This window comes from Macaca thibetana, chromosome 4 (genome assembly GCF_024542745.1).
Source record: "Macaca thibetana thibetana isolate TM-01 chromosome 4, ASM2454274v1, whole genome shotgun sequence".
In the NCBI taxonomy this organism is placed as follows: domain Eukaryota; kingdom Metazoa; phylum Chordata; class Mammalia; order Primates; family Cercopithecidae; genus Macaca; species Macaca thibetana.
Genome location: NC_065581.1, coordinates 29874127 through 29890408, shown reverse-complemented (window position 1 = coordinate 29890408; position 16282 = coordinate 29874127). Strand labels below are relative to the sequence as shown.

The window sequence follows — 16282 nt, the reverse complement described above, 5'->3', positions numbered from 1 at the left end:
GATGCTTGGTTCAGCTCCATCCTGCATCTTTCCCCACACCCACCACCTCCAGGACCAGGGGTCTGAGGGATGGTGACTGACTGCACCACAGCCTGGGTCTGCTGCAGTGTCCTTTCCTGTCCAGGCCCCACTCAAAGCTGGCCTCCTCCTATATCACCCAGAGTGTGGGCCAAAGCAATATACTTAGATGTGGAATGTGGTGTTGACAGAACCCAGAGAGGCTGGGTAGTGTGCGTCCTTCCTTCTGGTGAGGATACAAGATGCAAGTTTGACTTTTACTTTGGAGGGGAGAGTCCCTGCATGCCCCTAACCACTGGACTCATAACACTTCACTGCCGTGTCCACTCTTGAAGCTCTGTAAGGTTTATCTTCACCTTTCATAGTGCACATGTTTTGCCAAGGAATTCAGCGTACTTTCCTCCTCTTGCTCTTCCATCCTGATCTATGTGATATTGCCAATGAAATGAGCAGATTTAGTATTCTGTGATATGTCTGATTTGTCCAGGTCTCTTAAGGTGATATTTATAGAAGGTTGAGGAGTTAAGGTAGCCCTGAGGCAAGCTATCAATAAAGGTATTATGAATCCCATTTGAATGTGAATCATTCCATATCCATTTTCTAAATGGAATGGGAAGGAATGCACTCACCAAATCCACAGCTGCTTGCCATGTGCCTGAGGCCTTATTAATCTCCCCAAGCAGTGATATCCAGCCAGCATGGCAGCTGCAATCAGGACTCCTACTTGGTCAAGTCTGGAGAAATTCCATTCATGCTTTATCAGGCTTCTTCAGGGTGCTGAATTATATGGAGATAATAGGCAATTCCAACACCCCCACCCTGCCCATCCTTCAGCTCTCTAATGGCAGTGCTACCCCTACAATACCTGCAGTACCCACCACAAGTCCCACCCTGGCACAATATTGCTTCTGGCTTGGCTGGGATGAGGGAAGTTTTAGAGGATTCCCTTTGGGCTTCAGCACAATGAGGGCCCTTACTCTCCAGACTAGGGACGCAGTGTGGGGGTGACCAAGTTGCCAGTGCATCAAGGCCAATTATGCATGCGGGGAATGGGGAGAAAACCAGGACTGGGTTTATGGACCCAGTGGTCCCACTGTGGGCCATAGTGTGTCCAGGTTTATTTCCTGGCCTCCTTAAGCCCCACTGTGGATTCTGAATCTGAAGCTTGGCTGAAGTCTAGGAATTGAGACTGGGATCATGACTTTGTATTTGGTCAAACACCCTCGGCCTCCTGCTCCTCAATTCTTGCATTCTCATCATAGATATGAAGCAGTGCCCTCGCTGGCCGCCCATCTGTTCTGACCCTGGGACTCCACCTTTTATTAACCTTCCCCACAACTCCTTGAGGGCCGAGCCCCCTTGGCTGCTACTCTGGGTTCTCACAGTAACCGTGGCCTCTATCTTTTGCAGGTCACTGCACAAGAGGGTTCCTAAAGCATTCACTCCTGACCCTGAGGGAGGCGGGTGCACCCACTCCAGGTCTCAGGTCCGCCATAGATAAGCAAAAACGTCCTCACATTCAAAACTGTCCTCGGACACATGCAGCCCACGAGCCGCGGGTTGGACAAGCTTGCATCTAGAATGTATGTACCACAACGCCAGTAAATTTTTCTATTTTTACTTTAGTGATGCTTTCTAAATGCAAAAGCAGTCATATCCCTAGCAGACAACAAATGTCAGTGGAATGAATGATCACTGCAGAGCACCTCCCTATTCTAAAGCCAATATTTTTATTAATGTAGCCTCAGGGCAAATGTTTCGTGGCAGCTAAAGAACAACATCATTTCACGTGGACATCGATGCCGCCAGTGCTTTTCTCACCAGGGCTGCTTGTGCGTCCTCCCTTCCTTCCCCCTCCTCCCACACCAACCCTCCTGCACACTGCAGCACACAACCATATTTTTCTCTTCAGGAACAATAACCCTAGCCTTATGGGTACAATTTTCCAACCACATATGAATCTAAATTAGACTCTGCTTTATACATCCATGAGTTTGGATTGGAGCCAGCGCTAGGATTACTACAACTCAGGGCAGGAAGATGAGTAGGACAGCAGAAGAGGAGCTCCAACAGAAGGTTACCTGTGATGAGAAACTAGGGGACCCATCCTCTCTGCAAATTTCAGAATCCGGTTCCTTTAAAACGATTGGAGACAAGATGGAAAATACAATCCAGGAAAGAGCCCTGGGAGGAGGGCAAGATCTGGACAGGTCTGAAAATTTATCTCTTGATACCACAAGGAGATTTTTATGCAGGGACCGTCCTAGGTGACATCCAACTCCCTGTGATCACAGGTCTTGGTGGGACAAGGTTCTACTGAAGAGCCAAGGACAATGAAGGAGCAAAGATGATTCAGTCAAGCAGTGACCACATAAAGCCTATGGTGGCCGGAACACAAACTGGGCACGGCCCCATCTACTCTCCTCCCCTGCAACAAATCAGCATAAGAAACACATGGACTCTGGAAGGTTCTCAGGTCTTCCATTTATTTTGTCTCTCAAATTTCAGGAATCTTCTCCTTTAATTAACTCATCAACCTCTCATGATAATAATTTGAAAAAGTAAATTTATACTCAGGTTCTAATTGTAATAGGGAAGGAAGAAGATACAGCTCAGTGCACCATGAAGTTGAGACAGAGATAGAGACACCCCAGCCCCACCTCCCCGGAACAGGAAAGATAAATGGGGAGGGAACACAGGTCAGCGTGGGGAAGAGGGTCATGGTGGACACGGGGGTGGGGTGTTCTCCCCACCTCCTCACATTATGCCTACAGGAACACAGACACATTCAGGTGCCTCTGCAGAAAGAAAGTCAGGGTTCTTCAAGTCACAAAGAGAAGGCGTGAACAAATCTTGCCTCGCAGTCCCACACAAGGCAGCTGTCTCACACTATAGAAAAAATATTCATGAACAAATTCATATCCGTCACAGTGAGGAGTGACACTTTAAACAGCCCATCACATGCTCAATGCATCCAAGTCAAAGAAACCCCATAGCACAGCTGCGTCCACTGTTCCCCCCAACACCCCACACACATCAGGCCCCCCAGGGTCTCACCTTTACAAGCCGTGAGAGACACATCAGAGCCCTGGGCACTGTCACTGCCTGGAGTAGAACAAAAACAGGACCTGGTCAGATCCCTCTGGAGATGTGGCTAGAGGAGGAACTGTGGGCTGGGTGAGCTCCCCCATGGGCCCCCAACCACAACATCCCAAAGATCTCCGGATCAGCCTCCTTCATACTTACTTGCAGCCTGAGAGTAGCTCCCTCCTTTTCTATCTGTGGGAAGAAAATGTCCTGTGAGATATCAGAAAGGAACCAGTGCCATAAGGTCCTAGAGGAATCTCCTAGTCTTGGACCCCAGAGAAGTTTCCAGAAATGTGTGACTGCAGACCCAGGGCGGGATCAGGAAACATGAAGAAAGCAGGTGTGAGTCCTGGACCAACTGCCCTCCTGAGGTCTGTCCTCACCAGGGACCTTCTCTTGTGACTTGTGACTGCTGGGATCAGGTCCCATCACCACCGAAATCGAGGTGATCTATCTGTCCTTCACTGTAACAGGTGCTTTACAAAAGAGTACGTGCTGGCACACAGGGCCCAGGCTGGGTTGGCCCATGAGTGTGGATGGTGCTTCCCAGTAACCAGGCAGGGTACACTTCTACCTGGGGCTTGAAACCCTCAGTAAGACAAGAAATCTCAGACTCCACTCCTCACTCCCCTTCCTTACCTGAGCTCTTCCTCTTCCACATCACAGCAGCGACCACAGCTCCAGTGACCACAGCTCCAAGGAGAACCAGGCCAGCAATGATGCCCACGATGGGGATGGTAGACTGGGAAGACGGCTCTGGGAAAAGAGGGGAAGGTGAGGGGTCCTGAGCCTGCTAAAGGTCTCCAGAAAGGCTCCAGCTTTCCCTAAGAGACATGACACCCCCATCTCCCTCTTTACCCCATCTCAGGGTGAGGGGCTTGGGCAGACCCTCATGCTGCACATGACAGGTGTATCTCTGCTCCTCTCCAGAAGGCACCACCACAGCCGCCCACTTCTGGAAGGTTCCATCTCCTGCAGGCCTGGTCTCCACGAGCTCCGTGTCCTGAGTTTGGTCCTCCCCATCCCGCCGCCAGGTCAGTGTGATCTCCGCAGGGTAGAAGCCCAGGGCCCAGCACCTCAGGGTGGCCTCATGGTCAGAGATGGGGTGGTGGGTCAAGTGTGTCTTGGGGGGGTCTGATGGGAAGAGTCAGAAAATGCAGGCATTTTGCTGTCATGGGACACTCCACCAGCACACATGTGACCATCTTGAGAATGGACAGGACACCTGGGTGGGGAAGGGAGCACAGAACCCAGACACTATCCTGGACACAGGCACCTGGGAGAATCTCCTATTCCGTGGAAAATTCTATTCCCTGAGGAGGGAATAGTGACTTCTGGTCCTGACCTGAGTGGAGGCTGAGGGACTCAGAGGAGCTGGACTCAGACCCCCACACACATTGAGTGTGAAGCAGAGAACAGGGCCTGAGAGGAAAAGTCACGGGGCCCAAGGCTGCTGCCGGTGTCAAAGGGAACCCCTGATCAGTATTCGAGGGATCGTCTTCCCTTCATTCCCTCAGAGATTTTATCCTTAATTGTGTCAGAGAGCAGGGCGGACCCTCAGAGTCACTCTCTGGTACAGGATCTGGAAACCCAGGAGGATTCCTCTCCCTCAGGACCAGAGGGAGGGCGATATTCTAGTGTTGGTCCCATTTGTCTCCCCTCCTTGTGGGAGGCCAGCCCGGGAGATCTACAGGCCATCAGGGAGGCGCCCCGTGGCCCCTGGTACCCGCGCGCTGCAGCGTCTCCTTCCCGTTCTCCAGGTGTCTGCGGAGCCACTCCAGGCACGTCCCCTCCAGGTAGGCTCTCATCTGCTCCGCCGCACCCGCCGCCTCCCACTTCCGCTGGGTGTTCTGAGCCGCCATGTCCGCGGCGGTCCAGGAGCGCAGGTCCTCGTTCAGGGCGATGTAATCCCTGCCGTCGTAGGCGAACTGGTCATACCCGCGGAGGAGGCGCCCGTCGGGTCCCAGGTCGCAGCCGTACATCTTCTGGAGGGTGTGAGACCCTGGCCCCGCCCCCGCGGTCAGTACAGTCCCCGGAGCCCCGCCCCGCCCCGACCAACCCGCGGGGATTTTGGCCTCAACTGAAAATGAAACCGGGTAAAGGCGCCTGGGGCTCTCCCGGGTCAACGGTCTCGGGGTCCCGCGGCTTCGGGGTGTATCTGGGACCCGAAGACTCGGGGCGACGCGGGCCGTCCGTGGGGAATGGGGAGGGGTCGTGACCTGCGCCCCGGGCCGGGGTCACTCACCGGCCTCGCTCTGGTTGTAGTAGCCGCGCAGGTTCCGCAGGCCTCTCTCGGTAGGTCTGTGTCTGGGCCTTGTAGATCCGTGTGTTCCGGTCCCAATACTCCGGCCCCTCCTGCTCCACCCACGGCGCCCGCGGCTCCTCTCTCGGAACTCTCGGCGTCGCTGTCGAACCGCACGAACTGCGTGTCGTCCACGTAGCCACAGAGATTGAAGGGGGCAGCCCCCGGCCGGGCCGGGACATGGAGGTGTAGAAATACCTCATGGAGAGGGAGCCTGGGCGATGAGAGGCGGAGAACCCCCCGACCCTCCTCCCCTCGCGACTCCCCGGTCCTGCGCCCCCGCCGGCCGGCCCTTCGCTTCCTCCCCCCGCAGAGGCCGTTTCCCTCCCGACCCCGCACCTCAACCCGCCACGGTCCGGGTCCAGGGCCAGGACCCCTGAGAGCACCAGGAGGAGGGTTCGCGGCGGCCACGACCAGCCATCCTCGGCGGTCCTGCGGAGAATCTGAGTCCTGGTGGGTGAGTGGGGACTTTAGAACCGGGACTGCGTCGACGCTGATTGGCGTCTCTAGAAACCCGTACACCCTATGGTTTGAGAACGGGTCCGCGTCGTGAGTATCCAGGAAGGAAGGACACGTCGCAGGTGTGTGAGAAGAAAGAAACTATGTCTTGCGGATGGGGGAAATCCCCAACTCGGGTCCTCCACCCAATCCATACAACCCGCCTTCGGGCCATGAGACCCTGAGAGCCACACCTGGGGCCCTGGGACTTCGCCCTGACCCACGGCGTCCACTCTTTCCCAAGCGCTCTGTCTCAATGTCCCTCTCTAGCTCTTGGCCCAGGAGCTGTCTGAGAAACCAGGTAGTAACCCGCTCTGGGCATGGGCCCCGTCCCTCTCCCTCCCCTCACATTTTCATCCCGGAATCCTCCGTCCCTGAACTGGACATTCCCTTGCCTCCCACTCCTTACCTGTTCCCCCTGGACTCTTCTAGTACGAAAACTCACTCCCACGGAGCTTGGTGGCCAGAGACTGAGCTTACTCTGGGAATGAAGGTATAGAAGACTTTTTTTTTTTTTTTTTTTATCTGAGAAAAGTTTTGCGCCTGAGGGCAATGAGACAGAATAGAGACCAGTTTGCGGTTTGGTTAGTAAAAAATATTGGGTAGTAGAATCTTGGTAACCCTCGAATGATACCCGGAAACTAATCGGTAAAAAAATGTTTACTTTGGTCCCTTGATTTATAATTGAGTCCAAAAATGTTACAACAGTACGTCAAAAAAGCTCCGAAAAAATTTCACTAGTTGCAAAACATATGGGTCCTGTGACCCCCACTTGTAGTTTTAAATTTACCATCATTCCATAGCTAGGAGTTTCCTGTGGTGAGTCCAGGATATTTCCACAGTACAAAGTAGCTAACACTGTGGTTACTGTAGGTTTGCAACCACGAGCCAGTACACAGAACTATTCTAACTCTACAGTTGTTACTTTTTCAGTTGCAAGCTTACAAATGCCACCCTCACAATTGCTCCATGCACTGCTCTGTTTTCAGGAAGTATCCACTTGTACTTGTTCTGTTATAATTGATTAAAGAACTCTTAATATTTTTTAAAACACCGATTAACTTAAAAACAGATGTAGTTTTTAGGCAAGACCCAGCATAAGGTAGTAAAGGCCATCTGAAGCCAAGATGACAAACCCTGCTCAGGCTTCTGTAGATGGATATATGAACAATCCATATAACAATGTATTGAAACCTAAGAATTCTGCTACTTCGAATTCTTAACCTCTGCTCTCCTTTTTGCCTCACTGCCTGTCTTCTCCAGCCGTCCCATCAGTCCTCCCTTCTCATCCTTCATTACCCACCACGCGCCCTTAGTCCCCACCTCACGAAGCACTCATGATTTAGTGAACACTATCACTGTCCCATGAACCTGCTACGTGACTGTAGTCTTCAACAGTGGTGGTAGTCCTGCTGCCCAGCATTCAGAGAGTGTCAAAATCACCACTTAAAAAACTCTGGTGTCCTCAAACACTCGGTCTTTGAGAAACTTCTGCGTTGTCAGGCACGTGACCATAAATGAAGGCATACCTTTGCTTCATCATGGGCATTATATAAGTTTTATTGACTGTAATGAATGAATATATGAGTGTATGAAATTGCATCTCAATAATTATAAAGTGTAAAAAACACCTGAATAACGTTCAGAAAGATTTTATTTTAATGTAACGTAGTGGTGCATGATCAATTCCATCAATCCATTCATTACTACCACCCTTCAGCAAGCGAAAACAACACCCATATGATTCGTTAGAGTTGGGTTGAATCACTGGGGAAGGTGAATGACTCAGGAAGCTGGCTGTTTGGGCCATCAGTAGAACCAGCCTAGCATGTTTAGTGATTCTTGCTCTTTGTGTTTAATTGGGACACAGTTGGAGATTGGAAGGTTTCAGGGTAAAAGGTGAATCATTGCGAACCGATATTAAACGACAATCGTATTCCGGCCCATGGAAATTCTCGCTTACCTTTACAAACTGAAGTCACGTGTATTAATGTCTTATAAATTACTTTAGGCCAGTATGTGTGTTGCGCACGCCTGCTAGCGCTAGCGACTGTGGTAGGCAAAGGAAGGCAGATTTCGTTGACAACTCCAGAAGTTCAAGATCTGCCTGGCAAATACCACCCATCTCTACTAATCAAATTAGAAAAGTAGTTCAACTTGTTGGTTCATTACTGTACTATCCATCAGCTTCTCCATACATCACTCCCTACCACTGATCAGAGGGTCCCCTTGAGTCCCAAGGAGCCGTCGACCACGCAGCATCGTCACTCTCGTGGAGATCCGATGCCACGCAACATCGTCCATCCTTGGCTTACAGAGTGAGACCTTGTCTCAAATATAGATAATGATGATGATGATACATTTAGAGCAAATGCAATTTAACATGTAATAAATACATCCTCTCTTGTGAAAATTGATTATATTTATGATTGCATAAAACGAATTATGTAACACTTACTCAAAAAAAACAAATATTCATCATCTTCCCACAGTTTCCAATGGTTAAGAAATCCAGAGAAGTTCCCTGATGCTTCTGCTCAGCCCCTCCCTCACAAGAGGTTGCAGTCCCAGTTGTCAGTCAAGGGCTGCATCATCTGAGGACTTCACTGGGGCTGAGGATTCACAAGAAAGATAGGATCAGTCACATGGCTGTTGGAAAAGCCTAGTTTCCTTGTTTGTCTATCCCAGAAGGCCTCGTCTCAGGTCCCAAGGACCTTCCTGCAGGGCTGCTTATGGCACAGCAGCTGGATTTTTCCCCCCCAGGGCTCCCCCATGCTCCCCAGAGACAGAGAAGAGAGAAGGTGGAAGCCGCAGTGAGTTTTATGGTTCTACAAGACCCAAAGTCACAAACTGTTATGTCAGCATTATCTGTAAGTTTAGAAGTTGTATTAGTCCATTCCACACTGCTATAAAGAAAATACCTGAGATTGGGTAATTTATAAAGAAAGGAGGGTCTTTAACTGACTCACAGCTCTGCATTGCTGAGGAGCCCTGCCCCAGGAAACTTAGAGTCATGGCAGATAGTGAAGCAAACATGTCCCTTCTTCACATTGTGGGTGGAAGGAGAGAGAAATGCAGAATGAATAGGGAAAAGCCCCTTATAGAAACCATCACATCTCATGAGAATTCCCTTCAGTATCATGAGAACAGCATGGGGAACTGTCCCCATGATCCAATCACCTCCCCATGAGGTCCCTCCCTCCATAGTAGGGAATACAATTCGAGGATGACAATTTCAAGATGAGATTTGGGTGGTAACAGAGAACTGGGCCATATCAGAAAAAGATGCGCCTCATTAAGTCGCGAAGCCACACTCAAGAGAGGAATATAAGTCTGCACTCTCTGGAAGGGGAATCATGTCAAATAGGATTTGAATATATTGTTAAAAGCAAAATTAAAACTATTGTTTTCTGTTTTTCAAAATCAAAGGTCTTCTTTTATCTAATTATTTTTCATCAACTCTTTTAAACTTGTCTTTTAATTTTATTTTATTTTAAGTTCCAGGGTACATTGCAGGATGTGCATGTTTGTTTCATGTTCAACACGAGTGCCATGGTGGTTTGCTGCAATCCTACTATCAACTCATCACCTAGGTATAAACCCTGGCATACATTAGCTATTTTTGCTAATGAACCCCCAACCACTGCCTCAATCCCATCAGGCCCCAGTGTGTTTGTTCCTCTCACTGTGTCCATGTGTGTCTCATTGCTCATTCCCCCAATTATAAATGAGAACATGTGGTGTTTGGATTTTCTGTTCCCTGTGTTAGTTTGCTGAGATAATGGCTTCCAGCTTCATCCTTATCCCTGAAAAGACTTGATCTCATTCCTTTTTATGGCTGCATAATATTCCATGGTGTATATGTACCATATTTTCTTTATCCAGTCCATCATTGATGGCATTTGGGTTGATTCCATGACTTTGCCATTGTGATAGAGTCTGCAATGAATGTAAATATGCATATATCTTTATAATAGAATGATTTATATTCCTTTGGTTATATACCCTGTATTGGGATTGCTGGGTCAAATGGTATGTCTGTTCTATATCTTTGAGGAATTGCCACACTGTCTTCCACAATGGATTAACCGCTTTACTTTTCCTCCAACAGTGGCTAAAAGCATTCCTGTTTCTCCGCAACCTCGCCACATCTGTTGTTTCTTGACTTTTAATAATTGCCATTCTGACTGGCTTGAGATGGTATCTCATTTTGTGGTTTTGAATTTACATTCTTAAATCAGCAGTGATGTTGACCGTTTTTTCGTATTTTTGTTGGCCACATGTATGCCTTCTTTTGAGAAGTGTCTGTTCAGTCCTTTTTCCACTTTTTAATGAAGTTGTTTTTTCATGTACATTGCTTAAGTTCTTTGTAGATTCTGAATATTAGACCGTTTGTCAGATGAATAGATTGCACAAATTTTCTCCCATTCTGTATGATGTCTTTTTTGCTCTGATGATAGTTTATTTCGCTGTGCAGAAGCTCTTTTGTTTAATTAGATCCCATTTGTCAATTTTTACTTTTGTGGCAGATGCTTTTGGCGATTGCATCATAAAATCTTTGCCCATGCCTATGTCCGGAATGGTATTGCCTAATTTTCTTCCAGGTTTTTTCTAATTTTGGGTTTCACATTTAAGTGTTTAATCCATCTTGGGTTTAACTTTTGTGTAAAATGTAAGGAGGGGGTCCAGTTTCCATTTCCAGCATATGGCTAGCCAGTTCTCCCCAGCATCATTTATTAAATAGAGAGTCATTTCCCCCCATTGCTTGTTTTTGTCAGGTTTGTTGAAGATCAAATAGTTGTAGATGTGCGGTCTCTTTTCTGAGTTCTCTATTCTGTCCCATTGGTTTTGTTGCCTGTTTTTGTAGCCTTGTAATATAGTTCTAAGTGGGGTAGCCTGATGCCATCCAGCTTTTTTTTTTTTTTTTTTGCTTAGGATTCTCCTGGCTATCCAAGCTCTTTTTGATCCATATGAATTTTAAAATAGATTTTTCTAATTCCATGATAAGCTCTCTTTTAAATTCATGATTAAAAGTTTTGAGACATCACAGAGCTTTGGGTGCTGAGGGAAACACAGTTGGAGACACAGTAGGGAGATACAACAGGATCTCTGAGTTTTTCCTGACAATACCATTGTTATTAAATAACAGTGTTCTCTTCAATGAGTTAACACAGTTGAGAACATAGAGATAACTAGATCAAATAGTTCCAAGACTTCAGTCCCTTAAAACTAATGCCTGAAAATAAGTCTTTGTTTTGTCTAAGATGTCTCAAACTTAGTGGAAATATGCCCCAAGCACCAATTTTCTTATTGAAATATCATCTTCACTAAACATTTTGTGCCTACACTTAAAAAAAAAAAAAAAACCTCTGCTCTATGGAGTAGCTGTTCTTTTTGTTTCTTTACTTCTCTAATAAACTTGCATTCACTTAGAAAAAAATTGCCTAATCAAATTTGCTTTCCATTTACAAAAAACATGAATCTCATACTTTATTCAGCCCATCTAGCTTAACACGATGCCAATAACTTTAGTTTGATGCCATAGCCCGAAATGGTTAGCTCGAATTGAGAAACAAGTTTGTTTTCTTTTCCCAAAAACTACTTGCTATTCGGTGGAATTCTATAATAAACTTAACATCTTTTGTTGTTTTAGTCAATGATATTGTGATAGAAGTGATTTGGACACCACTATGATTCCATATAGCACACTGTATTATGTGCTTCCGATTTTTTTTTTTCTTTTTAGCAGTCCTATTCTGTTTTCCATTAGTATTTACTATCCCATTACTGGATATTCCTTCATACTCTTTGTTTTGTTTCATTTGTTTTGATCAATGATGTGCATTTCCAATTCTGTAAAAGTTTAATTCAGTTTTATGTGTGGTAAATTGTAACATCAAATCCTTTGCAAGACTGAATTACCTTGCACAGCAAATTGAATATTGTATAATTGAAAACCTAGAGAGATGCAGTGAGCCAAGATCAATGGCCTATTTGTAGCAAAGCCATTTTCATGGCATCCTGGTCCTCTCTGTCACATGGCTCCTTACAATTCTCTGTGTTTGCTTCGAATGTAATAGTTCTTGTTAAGGATCCTTGTAGTGAACTTTGAAATTCTTTTCTCTTTCATTTCTATAAAAAACAAGTATATTTTAATTTGGAAAACTCTGTTTAGGAATTAACAATCAAGTAACTACCAGGGTGCCCAGCACTGGTATAAAACACAGAACCTGTAAAGCTCCCCGGCTGCTGCCCATTCACTTCCCCAAAAGGAGACTCCATCCTGAACCTGTGATTTTTCTTATTTTGTATTTCTTTAAAGATTTGTGCAGTAAGTGTATACACACAGACAAGACACACACACACACACATACATACATATATATATATGCCCAAAGCAAATATCAGTTAGTTTTGCTGGTTTTTAAGCCTCCTATACAGCAAATTCCTACTGCATTTATTCTCCCATGATGCACATTACATATAGGAGTTATTTGTGGTGTGGAGACTGTCTTCATCATTTTTACTGCTGAAGGTTAACATTTTATGGTTGTACCACAATTTCACTACTTTCCTATTGATGTATATGTGACTGATCCACTATTTGCCATATACATTAATGTGCCTGTCTCCTGTGCACATAGGTAAGAAAGCCCCCCAGAGCGGATGATTAGGAATGGGTTGGTTGGATGATAGGTTGTATGGATTTAACCATACTAGATAATGATAATATGATTTCCAAGTGATTGTGGCTACTTAAACTTTTACAATAAATGTGCAATACTTGATGTGTTCTGAAAACACTGCAATGAAGGAATAGATGAGTTAAAAGTCACTGTCTTGGCAGTAGAATTACAGCAGGCATTTTCATTCAGACTCTGTTAATAACTTCCCTGATGTTTACTTGTTTCTTATATACCATGGCATTATACTTTTGGCATATAGATTCAGAAAATGCTTGCCTATAGCACAATCACCTAGGGTTATTTTGTATTTAGGAAAATTTCATAAGAAAAAGAAAAAATGGAGGAAGGGAGGGAAAGAAGGAGGAATGGAAGGAAAGTGAAAGAAAAAAAGAAGGAAGGGAAAAGAAGGAAAGGAGTGAGAAAGAGGGAGGGTGAAGGTTGAATGGGAGATACAGAAGAAAAAGAGGAAGGGAGGGAAAGAAGGAAGGAGAAAGGGGAAGGAACAAAGGAGAAAAGAAACTAAAAGAAAAGAATAGGTGTTGAGAAACTAGAAATCCTATGTATGGCTAATATTATCGAAAAGGGAGGAAATAAAACAGGTGTAGTTAACCTCTATAGATTAATGGACATATAAGAGGGCTTCATGAGTTATCCGTTGCTGTGTAACAAACTACACCCAAATTTAGTGACTTAAAGCCATGAACATTGACAAACTCAAAAGCATAATACAAAACCAGCAAAATGGACCAATGCAGGTAGAATAAGTTGAATAAACAAAAGGATTTTACAAATTAGAATAAGTAAGAGGACACTGTGTGCAGATGAAATGATTTTTGTAGTCCAGATACTCCAAAAAGCAAGTTCCATCATGAGGTTTAAAGTTACAGCATTTTATAGGGAACACACCTGTCAGAAGGTATAGCGAGGGAGACAGGTTACCCTGAGAAAGGCAACAAGACCCAAGATGCGAGTGTGACGCCCCCCGTGATGGACAGAGGAGAGAAGGTTTAAACTGGACATGTCCTAGACCACAGGCAATCTAAGGAGAGTTAAGCAAGGCCATAGAGGAGTCCTCGAGTACAGTTCGTCCATCAGAGGACTCCCCTGTCTCCCCAGGAATGTGTCCTGGCCTTAATGTCACACTACTGGTATGACACCGTCAACACTGGTTGGGAACAGCCCATGGGATGCAGAGCCTCAGCACCAATGCTATGAGGGTGTCAGAGCACAGGAGCAGGGCCTTGGGAGATTACCCAGGAGTGTGACTCAAACCTTCTGCCCAGATGGGTCTGCGCCCTTTGAAATCAAGTCGTCTCAGGCTGAATTGCTGGATGATTCTGCTCACACTTAAAATGAGGCAAGGGGAAACCAGAAGGCCCCCAGGCGGATCTCTGGTTTCCACACACACTTCTGCCCTCATTGTGTGAAAGTAGCTGTGCCTTCTCTTGGGGATGAGGATCTATTACCTGGGCCTGGAGAGGAGGAGAATCCTCTTTTCACCGGGTGGTCTCTGGGCACACACTATCCAAACTTCTCTGGTGACAACAGTCATGTGTAGTTCAGTGGGCTGTCTTTTGTCTCCTTTTAAGGGTACCCTCCTTGGAAAGCAGGACCTCATACCCTGTTCAAAGATAAAACATGCAAAATACCCCATTAGGTGAATCTAAGGGATTGGACATGGAGCCAAACCTGCTTCTGCCTTTTGATTTCTGGACCCACATGTTCTTCCAATTGAGAACACAGCACCATGGAGACGTCTCTGATTCAAACAATGCACCATGTCTTGAACGATGGCACCCACCCCTCAGAGTGCTTCCTCCAGGCTGGCACTGAGCTGTGCCTGTAGAAGACCTGTGCAGCATTCCTTGTGGCTGGCAGCCCCTGGGTGGTGCAGATGGTGATAGGATTAGTGGAACCCACAGCTGTGGAAACTGTAAAACTTTCCATGCCAAGTGGCTCCTTCAGGCAGATAATGGGCTAGAAGCACCGTCTGGCCTGCAGACCAAGAATGTCAACAGCACCCAGAGAGTGGTGCTGGCTGAGTGTCTGAGAGCAGGACAGGAAAACACCCATAGAATAGGAGCCTATCCCTGTGAAGATGAACCTCTGGCCCTTCCAGGATGGAAGTAGCTAATTGTAGTCAACTTATTACTTAGTGGCTAGCTAGTCACTTAAAAAATAGTGCTCCATGGCCGGGTGCTGTGGCTCACGCCTGTAATCCCAGCACTTTGGGAGGCCAAGATGGGCGGTTCACGAGGTCAGGAGATCGAGTCCATCCTAACTAACATGGTGAAACTCCTATCTCTACTAAAAATACAAAAAAATTAGCCGGGCATGGTGGCGGGCACTGCTCTACCAGTGATATCCAGACAATATAAAAGCTGCAATAGCAGAGCGGTTTGGTCGTTCGTTGGGGTTGTGTCGGTTCTTAGCTCGGCGATTGCGGCTGTTCTTTGGGCAGCGGAAGCGGCACGGTGGTCGGAGAAGTGGCCTGAAACTTCGGCGTTGGGCGAAAGAAAATGGCCCGAACCAAGCAGACTGCTCGTAAATCCACCGGTGGGAAAGCGCCCCGCAAACAGCTAGCCACAAAAGCCGCCAGGAAAAGCGCTCCCTCTACTGGCGGGTGAAGAAGCCTCATCGCTACAGGCCCGGGACCGTGGCGCTTCGAGAGATTCGTCGTTATCAGAAGTCGACCGAGCTGCTCCTCCGGAAGCTGCCCTTCCAGAGGTTGGTGAGGGAGATCGCTCAGGATTTCAAAACCGACCTGAGGTTTCAGAGCGCGGCCATTGGTGAGCTGCAGGAGGCTAGCGAAGCGTACCTGGTGGGTCTGTTCAAAGATACTAATCTGTGTGCCATCCACGCTAAGAGAGTCACCATCATGCCCAAAGACATCCAGTTGGCTCGCCGGATACGGCGAGAGAGAGCTTAAGTGAAGGCAGTTTTTATGGCGTTTTGTAGTAAATTCTGTAAAATACTTTGGTTTAATTTGTGACTTTTTTTTGTAAGAAATTGTTTATAATATGTTGCATTTGTACTTAAGTCATTCCATCTTTCACTCAGGATGAATGCGAAAAGTGACTGTTCACAGACCTCAGTGATGTGAGCACTGTTGCTCAGGAGTGACAAGTTGCTAATATGCAGAAGGGATGGATGATATTTCTTGCTTCTCATGATGCATGTTTCTGTATGTTAATGACTTGTTGGGTAGCTATTAAGGTACTAGAATTGATAAATGTGTACAGGGTCCTTTTGCAATAAAACTGGTTATGACTTGATCCAAGTGTTTAACAATTGGGGCTGTGAAGTCTGACCATACATCACTGTGATAGAATGTGGGCTTTTTCAAGGGTGAAGATACAAGTCTTAACCACAGTGTAACTTACAGTTTCCTTTAAAAAAAAAAAAAAAAAAAAGTAAACCTGGCAGCTATAGAATACACTATGTGCATTTATAATAGCTATTTTATATATTGTAGTGTCAACATTTTTAAATTAAATGTTTTACATTCAAAAAAAATAAAATAAAATAAAATAAAAGCTGCAATGATAACTCCTACTTGGTCATACCTGGAGTAATCTAGTTCATTCTTTAGGCCTCATCAGGCTTCCTCAGGTACAGGTTACTGGATTACATAGAGACAATAGCCCCAACACCACCCTGCATCCTTCAGCTCTCTAATGTTGGTGCAACC

At 46.2% G+C, this 16282-nt stretch overlaps 1 protein-coding gene and 2 pseudogenes across 3 annotated transcripts in view; 2 read left to right on the top strand and 1 right to left on the bottom strand.

The window, feature by feature from the left end:
- LOC126953165 (profilin-2-like) overlaps positions 1-16282 on the top strand; it is a 362177-nt gene that overhangs the window by 165949 nt on the left and 179946 nt on the right. The window lies entirely within an intron of this gene.
- LOC126953162 (patr class I histocompatibility antigen, A-2 alpha chain-like) lies at positions 2479-5624 on the bottom strand (annotated as a pseudogene). The gene is made up of 7 exons (XR_007725135.1): positions 5351-5624; positions 4832-5107; positions 3964-4239; positions 3745-3861; positions 3265-3297; positions 3076-3123; positions 2479-2907 (listed from the first exon to the last, which is right to left on the bottom strand). The product of XR_007725135.1 is annotated as a patr class I histocompatibility antigen, A-2 alpha chain-like (transcript).
- Positions 13918-16107, top strand: LOC126953166 (histone H3.3A-like; annotated as a pseudogene). Its single transcript, XR_007725136.1, has one exon. The product of XR_007725136.1 is annotated as a histone H3.3A-like (transcript).